The following is a 12,083-nucleotide window of genomic DNA, read 5'->3' as shown; positions in this document are numbered from 1 at the left end:
ATCCAGGCTGAGGGCTGTCAGTACAGCAGTGGTGGTGGGAGCCTCTCCTGCCTCCTCAGCCGTGGTAAGGATGTCTGCAGCTTAGGGCTACTCCTCGCTGACAAGTGGACATGCCCTGAGGGCTGCCGGGCTGCCAGAGGGATGTCTGATTGCCATCTTAGGCCCAATCCCCCGGGGAGCAGGCCTAAACCAGCAAGTGGTCACCCCGGAGGGGTCCCAGACTATGAGAGGGCACAGGCCAGGCTGAGGGACCTCCCCACCTGAGTGCACAAATTTTTGTGCACCGGGCCTCTATCATATATAATTCACATACACATGTATTCCATCAATTCTAAGATGCATATTTTTTTATTTTTTAACATTTCTGAAATCAGAGTGTATCTTAAATTGTTGGTATCATAATTTAATTAGCAGTGTTTTTCCTTACTGATATCCTATATAATAAAAGCTTAATATGCTAAGTGTCTGGTCGACTGGTTGGCCGTTCAACCAATCAAAGTGTAATATGCTAATGATATGCTAAGGCAACTCAACCGCTGGCTATGATGTGCACTGACCACCAGGGGGCAGTCACTCCAACCGATAGGTGAGCTTGCTGCTGGGGTCTGGCCGATCAGGACTGAATGAAATGGGCTGAACATGCCCTGGAGCCTTACTGAGGTCCTTCCCTGGCTGGCCAACCTCCCACATTCCTTTGCCTGGCCTGCGCCCTCTTGCAATCCGAGACCCCTCGGGGGATGTCGGAGAGCCGGTTTCAGCCCGATCCCGCAGGCCAGGCTGAGGGACCCCACTGGTGCATGAATTTGTGGACCGGGCCTCTAGTAGAAAATAATGATTTGTCTTTAATCTATATTAGATGACTGTATGTATAGTCATGAAATTATATGTATACATATATATGAAATTACATACATAGTGTACTTACTATGTATATTAAAATTGGAATCATATCAAATATACTGTTTTATGACCTGAATTTTTTAATTTACTATATTATATATTTTTCAAGGTGATGAACTCTCATATAAGATCATGAATCACTTTATGTAGATAAATTTTTTTCCATCTCTCTCTCGCCCTCCCTTCCTCTCTGTAAAAAATCAATAAAATATATTTAAAAAAAAAATCCTACACGAGATCTGGAACTTCGTCATCATCATCCTCTCCAGTAGCAAGTGGCGCTTTTCCATCCACAGCTTGTTTGGGCAGAGCTTCAGCCGGTCTCCTTAACTGGCAGACTGTCCGCCCGAGCTGGTTGAAGGTGCTGGTAGCATTTCTGTCAGCTGCTTTGTCTCAGCATGGCCTGTAATGGTGAAAGTGTTCGCTGCCAGAGATGCCTGAACTTTAGGGTTGTTAAAGTGGATCACTGTTCCTTGGTTTGTAAACATATTTACCTCTTCAATACCAGAGATATTGTTTACCCCTAACTTCTTTAAGGAGAACTGAAGTTTTTTATCATCTGCTGTAGCTGTTCTGTGAACCACCTTCTTCTTTCTACGAGCAGTTCCTTTCCCACCAATGCGCACTTGAGCCTGCAGTTTGGCGAGTTTCTCTTGGTTCATGATAGTCTCTTTCATCTTGTTGGAGAGGAAACGGGGCCGGGCGGGGGACTAGGGCTGACGCTCAGGGGGTCTAGGGCAGACCAGCTGAGAATAAGCGCACACACGCGGGGACGCAAGATGGCAGCTAGAGAGCGATAAATCTTTTTTTTAAAATTTAATCAATCAGTCATTACAGGACATTAGGTTGTTTTCCTTTTTTTTTTTTTTTTCTATTATATGTAGCTGGCTGTCCCACTAGGTTAAGTCCATGTACAGGTTTTTCCTTCCCTCTCTGTCCCACCTCAAGTGAGCGAGGAGTCAGAAAGTCACTTATATTGACATTTATAAGATAAATCAGCTTGAGTTCCTGACGTAGCTCCTTCCCCCCCCAAGAAATAGCATGTGCACACGTGTGTGTGTGTGTGTGTGTGTGTGTGTGTGTGTGTGTGTGTGAGCTAGCCTGGGAAGCACTGAGGGGACCACTAAAGGTAGTCACAGAGCCTACAGGAAAGAGATTTTTATCAGTCTTTTTGTGTTAGGAGGATCTGAAGGGAGAAATGCTAACTAACCCCTTGGAGGTGAATAAGGAAAAGAAATGTAGTTTGAGAGAGGGTCATAGAGGCCCTTTATAGCTGGGAGGTGGCTGTGTTGGTTAATTTTATGTGTCATCTTAACTAGGTTATGGTGCCCAGTTGTTTGGTCAGATACTAGTCTAGAGGTTGCTTAAAAGGCATTTGTGAATGTCCTTAACATATACAATCAGTTGACTTTAAGTAAAGCAGATTACCCTCCACAATGTGAGTGGACTTCATCCAATCAGTTTCCGGCCTTAAGGGCAAAGCCTGAGGTTTGGGGGATTAGAAAGGGGGTGGGGAGAGATAATCAATTCAGCCTCAAGATTGCAACATAGAAACCCTATCTGAGTTTTCAGCCTGCTGGTCTGCCCCACAAATTTCAGACTTGCTAGCACCCTTGGTCATGTGAGTCAATTCTTTAAAATAAATCTATGTTCTATTTCTCTAGAGAACCATGACTAATACAGTGACCATGCATGAGATGAGACTGTGGACATTGGACAAGAACTCATAGCAGAGATTCCACTTGAAAATACAGCTTTTCACAAGTTTAGGCCCAGTTGTCTTGGCCTCTACCCCTTTTGCTGCAGAAAGTGCTGGCATCTTTATCCATTATGAAACCTGGTATGACAGAGACAGCATCATAGGAAACAATACCCCTTCTCTAGGAAGGAGTAGAAAAATGGGTACTATGAATATCACCCCCCCACCCCCCGCCCCGCCCCGCCCCGTTTTGTTTTTTCCCAAGCAGCAGTATATAAGCACAGCAGGTCCCTGTGACCTCAGGGTCTAACTCTTCGCCACTACTTTCTGCAAGTCCCTTCATTGACTTGAATCCTTAGTTTATGACCTGCAGAAAATTTTCTGGTGCTCTCGCTCCCCAATCTGCACAGTTCTTATTGGCATACTCCTCAGTATTTTATATTTTGGTTCCTATTGTAAATATTATATTTTCTGGGAGACTCTTGGTCCATTTTCAAAAATATAACAGAAGTCTCATATCATACAATGAATACTTTTTCCTTTCTTGGGAAACACGTGGGATTGGCAAATTGTGACTATGCACTTTTCTACTTAAGTAACACAAGATTTTCTCCTTAAAAGTACTCAAGATGTCCAGGATCTGTGTGTACCTTTTGCAAAAGAGACATTTAATAATCGTGAAGAATAAAACACATAAATGTTGCAAGGTTTTGTTGTGAGAACTCCTTCTTCCTAAAATTATGATATCTGATTGCTTAATAGCTCTCTTTAAAGAAATGGTATGCACACTGAACCTTCTGAAACAGAGGTAATGGGATCTCAACCTAACAATTATTTTGCTCAAAGGAAAGTAATAAAAGGAGTAATAAACTATCCCCCAGAGCAAACCATGAACCAGCTAACAGCAAAACCTGTTATCTGTCTCTGAAAAATAAGAAAGGAAATTCCTATCTTCTTAGTGTTTGAAAAAACAATGAATTTCGTTAGAAACGGTTGCATCTATCTGATAGCATCTGAAAGTTGTTCAGTATTGCTTTGAATTAAAAGCAAAGGAGAGACTGTGCCTATATGGTCAATTAATATTTGACAAAGGAGGCAAGAACATATAATATGGTAAATTCAGTCTATTCAATAAATAGAGTTGGGAAAATTGGACAGGTACATGCAAAAAATGAAACTAGGCTACCTTCTTATACCATATACAAGGATACATTCAAAATGGATTAAAGACATTAATGTAAGACTCAAAGCAATAAAACTCCTAGTAGAAAACATAGGCAGTAAAATCCCAGACATTTCTCTTAGCAACATTTTTTCTCTTTGGGCAAGGGAAACAAAAGAAAAAATAAATAGGACTACATCAAAATAAAAACTTTTTGCACAGCAAAGGAAATCATCAACAAAATGAAAAGACAATCTACTGAATGGAAGAAGATATTCACCAATGAAACATCCCATAATATGCAAAATTTATAAAGAACTCATACAACTCAACACAAAAAGACAAAACAAACAATCTAATTTTAAAAAAAACAACAACAACAACACTGCACATATCTTATTTTGAAGTAAAAAAACAAAACGGGAACAAATACAATATATTGTATTTGCATGTGGCCCGCGCGGGAAAAAGTTTGAGGACCCCTGGTTTAGAGCATTGTCTTGATATGCCCAGGCTGCCGGTTTGATCTCTGGTGAGGGTACATACAAGAAGCAACCAATGAACACATAAATAAGCAGAACAACAAATTGATGTTTCTCTCTCCCCCTCTCCCTCTTCCTTCCTCTCTCTAAAAACCAATAAGTAAATTTAAAAAAATTAAAAACACCATAATGAGATATCACCTCACACCTGTCAGAATGGCTATCATTAATAAATCAACCAACAGCAAGTGTTGGCAAGGTTGTGGAGAAAAGGGAATCCTACCCTGTTGGTGGGAACACAGATTGGTGCAGCTACTGTAGAAAATAGTGTGGAGGCCTGGCTGGTGTGGCTTAGTTGGTTGAGTGTCCTCTCATCACCCAGAGGAAACCAGTTTGATTCCTAGTTAGGGCATATGCCCACGTTGTGGGCTTGATCCTCAGTAGGGGGGCATGCTGGAGGCAGCTGATCAATGATTCTCTCTCATACTTGATGCTTCTATCTCTCTTTCCATCTTCCTTACTCTCTCTGAAATCAATAAAAACATTATTTAAACAACAACAACAACAGTGTGAAGGTTCCTAAAAATTTTTTAAATGGAACTGCCTTATGACCCAGTGATTCCACTTCTGGGTATATATGCTAAGAAATGAAAACACTAACTTGAAAGGATATATGCACCCCCATGTTCATTGCAGCATTATTTATAACTAGAGGCCCGGTGCACAAATTCATGCACCAGTGGGGTCCCTTAGCCTGGCCTTTGGGACTGAGTTGAAACTGGCTCTCTGACATCACTTGAGAGGTCTCGGATTGCAAGAGGGCACAGGCCAGGCAGCAGGACCCACTGGGCTGGGAAGAGATGTGGGAGGTTGACCAGCTAGGTTGGTGGGTGGACCAAGGGAGGGCGCCAGGGCATGGCAGGCCCATCTCACTCAGTCCCAATTGGCCAGACCCCAGTAGCAAGCTAACCTACTGGTCGGAGCGTCTACCCCTTCGTGGTCAGTGCATGTCATAGTGAGTGGTTGAGCAGCCTTAGCATATCATTAGCATATTACACTTTGGTTGAACAACCAACTGGTTGACCAGACACTTAGCATATTAGGTTTTTATTATATAGGATAGCCAAGATATGGAAGCAATCCAAGTGCTCATCAATTGATGAGTAGATAAAAAAGTGGTGGTGTAGCTCTGGCCAGAGTATCATCCTGTATACACTGAAGGGTTGTGGGGGGTTTGATTTCTGGCAGGGCACATACTTAGGTTTCAGGTTTGATCTCTGGTCAGGTTACATAGGGGAGGCAACTGGTTAATGTGTCTCTCTCATTGATGTTTCTCTCTCAAATCAATAAACATATCCACATATCCTCAGGTGAGGATAAAAAAATAAATAAAATTAAAGTATATATATCTTAATATTTCAACAGCATGGATGAACCTAGAGGTATTGTGTTAAGAAATAAATCAATCAGAGAAAGATAAATACCATAGATTTCACTTATATGTGGAATTTAACAAACAATATAAAGGAACAAACAAAACAGAAACAGACTCATAGATACGGAAAACAAACTGATGGTTGCCAGAGGAGAGGGAGGATTGGGTAAAAAGGTGAAGGGATTGAAAAGTACAGATTGGTAGTTAGAAAATAGTCATGGAGATATAAAGGACAGCATTTATACTAATAATAGAGGAATATGCAAATTGTCTGGGATGCCGTCACAATAACAGTAACAACCAAACAGCGCCCCTGGTGCCTGGATGTTAACACCAGCCCCCACATGCCTGGCCCTCTTTAAGCAGACCCGTCTGAAAGGCGGTAAGATGACCCCCAGTTCCCAGTCAAGCTATCCGCTTCAGATTGGAGAGGGTACAGGCTGGGCTGAGGGTCCACCCCCCCACTCCCGCCAGTGCACAAATTTTGTGCACCAGGTCTCTAGTATTGTACTGGAAATATCAGGGGAACACTTTGTAAAGTATATGATTGTGGAACCACTATGCTGTACACCTGAAACTAATGCAAAATAATAATTGAAAAAAAATAATTAAAAAAAAGAAGGTAAAGGAGAGGCAATAAAACTCAATACCTATTCTAATGTCCTGATGTCTCCTTTTTTTAAAAAAAATGTTTTTATTGATTTCAAAGAGAAGAAGGGAGATGGAGAGATGGAAACATAAATGATGAGAGAGAATCATTGATCGGCTGCCTCCTGCAGGCCCACTACTGGGGATTGAGCCCACAATCTGAGCATGTGCCCTGACAAGGAATTGAATCAGCCCTGTTACATGGGACAACACTCTAATGTCCTGAAATTTTTGCCATACGACTTATTCATTCCCATAGAGCCTTCTTTATTTATTTTCTATAGGTGATGTGCATATGGCACAAGAATGAAAAGTTCAAAATTCTTGTGAAGTGTAAGTCTCCTTTCTACTACCCCTGGTGACCCAGTTTTCCTCCCAGAGGCAGCTATTGTTACTCCCCAGAGAATGCCTCATGCTGATTTTATTAAGTACCTTAAATAGTAACTTTTTTCATGATATTGTCGGCAATGGTTAAAGTTATTTTAAAAGCAGTCAACTTACTGAGCTCTCTTTGTGGCTCTGATGGATTTCTAGTTGGTTCTCTTGGGTGTATAGGTAGACAAACGCATCAACAGCATATGGTTTTGACAAAGTGAAAATAGTTTTGAAGTGAGACCTGAGCCGAGTCCTGGCTCTTCCAGTTACCGGCTATCTAATTTTAAATCCAGCCTTTATAAAATATTGGCACTCTCCAAAGGCAGCATGTAGGTTCAAAGTGGTCCTTCCCCCAGGTGGGGTGGGTAGAGTGGGCAGAGGCTACACAAAGCCAAGCACTGTCCCTCTGCACTCTCCTGGATTTGTTCCACCTGGATCTGTGTGTGGATAAAGCCAGAGGGCTTTGATCTCAGGGATTTCTAAGGACCCAGAGATCAGGAGAAGAGACTAAAAAGAAAGCCCTAAACGAAAATAATCTTTTCTTTATTAATGAATGGAATGTGAGTTAAGTTTGCTGAGAGCAGATTAAAATAGATTTTGTTTGAAATCAAGGATTTACAGAAACTTTTTGAAGAGCACTGATTATCAGTGAGGTCCTGTAACCCCCAGCCCTAAATAGCCCTACACAATGGAGATGTTTGTAGGTTTTCTCAGAGTTGGGACCCACTGCCAGAGAGCGAGTTGGTAATATTTGGCGAGGAGTGATACTAAGAAAAACCTTTGGATAGTGAGGGGAAAAAATAAAATTCTTACTTGTCCAAGGAGTTTTATCAATTTGAAGGGATGCCCCAAATCATTTGATCCCTTCAACCACTCCATGAAAAACTGGATTGGGGATGTGGATTATCCAGTTTGTTTACATGACATAATTTTTTTCCAAACTACCTTAGAGGAGCATGAATATACTCCTTCATATCTCATTCTGCCCAGAGAAGACAGACCAAGTGGTGCTTTAAAATATGCCCATTCTGCCAGACCACAGTAACATGTGACAGGCATATATTTTCACAACAAGGATGAGCTCAAACTTTAAAAAAAATGGCTCTGCTTGTTAATTATCAAGACAAAATATTGGGGGTTAACTGTGATAAGAGAATTATGGGAAATTATTGCAGGCTTGCCAAACCACTGAGTGACCTAACAGGCACAAAACAAGGATGCCTCAAGAACAGAAGCAGCAGCAGCCCCACTGTTCAGAGCTGGAGATGGACTCTCACACCCTGATGGGCTCTGTAATGTACTTTCCAGACCCGGCATTCAATAGCCTGATGAACCCACAGGCGCTAAATTTGAAGGTTATAGTGGTCAGGGCATTTGACCTCCTGGCATTTTTTGGTTCCTTGGTCATTAATCCAAGCTCAATATGGCGATCATGCTCCTTGCCAGTAATGGGCAAAGAAGAGTGTCTGCTGGAAGCCTCTGGGAAAGCTTTTATTTCTTTGGGAAAAAACAACAACAAACAGAGACAAGAATAAGACGGTCCATCAGAAGCCTACTTGAGGACAACACCCACACAGTGACGGGGTGAAGCAGAGGAATGATGGAGCTGGGGCTCCTGTTGACACTATTGAGCTGGAGCTTAGACTGCTCTTGGTGTCCACCCCACCCTGAGGTCTGTTATGTGGGAGAACTCAGTGGACTGTTCTTGAGCCAAGGGAGAGAGCAAAGGGAAAATAGGGGTACTACAAGCCCAAAGGCACCCAGACTTCCTCCAAGGGCATTAAGATTTTGCTTTGAGTCTACCAAAACCGGGATCTTCTACAGAACCTGGAATGTGACAACCCTACCTGGGAAACCAGGGAACCTTACTGCCAATGTGAATCTTATCATTTAACTTAAAAAGCTGAGAAAGCCATGTCTGAATGGGACTCTAGCCTGCTGCATGTGTGAGCAGCTTCTCTGAGACCTCATAGGGGAGTGAAGTCCTGGTGCTGGGACTCATGTACTTCTTGCCTTTGGAACCAGAGGTGCCAGGTCACTTCACCCATTCGTCACAGGCCTGCTGCTAGGGGGGAGGCACATTTCAGTATATGGGGCTGGGAGGCCCTGCTAGCATCCCTCCCCACAAAGGAGAGACTCTCAGAGTGAAGGCACAAAGTCCCTTAGTTAGCTGGCACTAACTTAGTTGTTGGCAAGTTGTTAAACCTCCGTTTTCTCTTATTAAAAAGAGGATGTTGATATGAATCTATTTTGAAATTTAGATGAGATAATGCATGTAAATCACTCAGAACATAATGTTCCAAAGTTTAGCGATAGCAACATCGGCACCGGAGCCACTTCTCTGTGCTGACAGGAGAGCCGTCGAACTCTACTACATGCACTGGGGACCCTCGAACCTGAAGACAATGTCAGTGGAGGCAACATGTGACTTTCTTAGTATGTGCCCGCGACTCTACCCGAAAGCTTTACTTACTTGTTTTCTGAGCTGGGGCAGGGACTGTACAGATCAGTCATGAGTTTGGCTGATCCACGAAGTTTGGTCTGGATTTGAAGGTAGGCAAGAATGACCACTTGGATCTTGCTCAAAGTTCTTTCATTTTGGTTTCCTCCCAAAGCAAGTGAAAGCAGCGCAAGGAATGGAAATGAGACAAGGGTACATCTGGTGGTGGTTGCTGTTCCCTTGGCCTCTTGTGTCAGTTCATAGAGAGGCATCCCGCGGGGTGAGGTGGTGGTGGCAGCCAGTGGGGAGGAATGCAGGTCTGGCAGGGAGGAAGCAGAGAGAAACTACCAACAAAGACCTAGGAAATGATGCTTCAGACTCTCTAAAGGGCAGAGAAAGAGAGTTGAGTGGTGCCTCCCAGTGGGGAGGTGGGGACACATCACAGCAGGGATTGGGAAGGATGGACCTCCATTTTTCTAGGCTTTATCCTGTAAGATGCCCTTGCACCAGGCAATTTCTCAGGCAGGACTGGGAGATACGTGAGAAACCAGGGGAACTAAGGACTTCCCCTTTGCAGAGGAAGTGACCCCAAGACTAGAGGCAAGAGGCTGGTCCAGTGCCTGGTCTATCTCCCAGCTCCCCAGAGCAAGCTGTATCTCAACCTCCGCTAGTGCTAGGTGAGCCTGGGAGATCACCATTTCTTCATTTCATTACAACTCAGGCCTGTTGATCTTCTGTGGCCAACCACATCCTTCGTGTTTGTTTTGGAGAGATCGCACCAAATTCCCCAATGAAGTCTCTCCTGTTACATATAAATAGTGCTGCTGTAAAGTCTGATTTTCCTAGGGTAAAACTTCTAGAAGTGGAACTTGCTGGATCAAAGGCTATGAACATTATTAAGGTTTTTGATTCTTATTCCAGGAGGAAATATTATCCATTACTAGAAAAAGAGATATAAAAAGTTCCTGCCCTTGTCAACTTAGAGCGAGCTGATGGCCAAATAACTAATGTAAGAGGTGGCCTGTTTTTCTGAAAAAAACAGACATGCCACAATGTCTATAATAAATTAAATTAAGACCATAAAATGTGGTCTGGGTGCAGCAGATCACATGGTATTAAACAAATTGGACTGCCTGGAGATTCATGAGACAGAAAACACCAGAGCAACAGAACGGGGTTATCAGATACCTCCTTGAAAATAGGAAGTGTGGTGGTGGCAGCAGCTGCAGTTGCATTTACTAAGGGTAACTTCTGTGTAAATGGGGTTAGGACGAGAGGAGTACAAAGAACCAGCATGTCTCTCTTAGGGAACTCTGTACAATGAGTGAGATCACCAGCTACAAATAAAATTATTCCAGGAGAGAGATTTTCTTCCTGGGATAAGCAAGGACATTCTAACAGTCTGTCCACAGTTGGGAAGGTTAATGTATATGAAAGCTCTGTGGAAGCCATAAAGTGTTATCGGTGTGGGGCACAGTGCTAGGCACTAGGGAGTCAGAGATGAAAGACTAGTCTCTATCTCCCAGTCTCCTGAACCATTTCTCGTCTAGAAGGTGATACCCGTAACAGAGACATGTATATGGGAGGCCCAGGAGGGAGTGATTAGTTTACCTGCTGGAGGAAGAGATGACATGACCGGATTTGTGAACAATGAGTAAAAATTTGCCTGATGGGTTTAAGTGAGAGAGACGCAGGTATAGTGAGGGCACAATGTGACCCGGGTGGCCCCCATAATTTGGACTACAAGTGACATGTCTCGGCTGTCTCCAGAAGTTAGTGTTCCAGGCCCCACATGCAGCGGTATCAGATCCAGAAGTCGGTCTGGGGCCCTCTGAGGCTCCATGCTGTCCTCAGGATCCTAGGGGTTACTAGCATTATGTAATAACAGAGCCAGCTTGGTCCTGGCTAGTGGGCTCATTGCGGCAGGAGACTGCACTTAATGAGGGGGAGCCAGCCCAGGCCAGTAAGTCCTCAAGGCGGAGGCTGCACAAAGTTAGGAGGCATGTGAAAGCCATGTCTTGCCCCCAGGGTGTGTCTCTCAAACGTGAGATCCTTGCACTTCTAGCTTGGACAGTCAGAATTTATGAAAGAGAATCATTGATCGGCTGCCTCCTGCAAGCTCCCTACAAAGGATCAAGCCCCCAATCCGGGCGTGTGCCCTGACTGGGTGTCGAACTGTGACTGCCTGGTTCCTAGGTGGACACTCAACCACTCAGCCATGTTGGCTGGGTCAGAATTTCCTTTTAAAACTATTGACAACTTCCACCAGGTGCTCAACTGCCTGCCTAGTGTGGAATGCACAGATTCTGACTGTAGACATCTGTATTAATTTCCTAGCTCTTCTGTGACAAAGTACCACTAATTGTGTGGCTTAAAACAGAAATTTTTTGTCTCACAGTTCTGGAGAAATCTGCAGAGCCATGCTCCATCTAAAACCTATAGTATAGAGGAACCCGTCTATGCTTCTTCCTGGCAATCATTTTTTTAATTTAAAAAAATTGTATTTACTTAGAAGCATTCAGAATGTCAACAAAACAGCTGCAATTTTTGATTTTGCAATTACAGAGTGGTATTCAGTTAACAGAACAAGAATTATTTTGTGTAAGTTGCATCAGAGACAACTGAAGATGAAAAAACTACCATCCTCATATATTGCTAATTTGTGCTGTGCACCAAGAACCGGCTTTAAATTTCCATGCCAATTTACAGCCCCCATACTGTACCAGGCAAGGTTAGTGATCATTGAAAATACCACCAGGACAGGGCTATCTAGACACATTTGGCACTGACCAGTGTGGCGCAGTGGTTGGAGCTTCAGGCCAGGCATTGAAGAATTGTGGCATCGTTCAAATCCAGTCAAGGACACATAACTGGTTTGCAGGTTCATCCCAGGCCCCTAAATGGGGCACATGCGGGGGGCAACCAGCGGATGTCTCTCTCAC

At 43.4% G+C, this 12,083-nt stretch overlaps 1 protein-coding gene and 1 pseudogene across 2 annotated transcripts in view; one reads left to right on the top strand and one right to left on the bottom strand.

The window, feature by feature from the left end:
* SLC4A8 (solute carrier family 4, sodium bicarbonate cotransporter, member 8) overlaps positions 1 to 12,083 on the top strand; it is a 118,536-nt gene that overhangs the window by 5,131 nt on the left and 101,322 nt on the right. The window lies entirely within an intron of this gene.
* Positions 1,129 to 1,690, bottom strand: LOC102758439 (annotated as a pseudogene).

This window comes from Myotis davidii, unplaced genomic scaffold (genome assembly GCF_000327345.1).
Source record: "Myotis davidii unplaced genomic scaffold, ASM32734v1 scaffold233, whole genome shotgun sequence".
Classification (NCBI taxonomy): domain Eukaryota; kingdom Metazoa; phylum Chordata; class Mammalia; order Chiroptera; family Vespertilionidae; genus Myotis; species Myotis davidii.
This window is presented reverse-complemented; position numbering and strand designations above follow the sequence as displayed.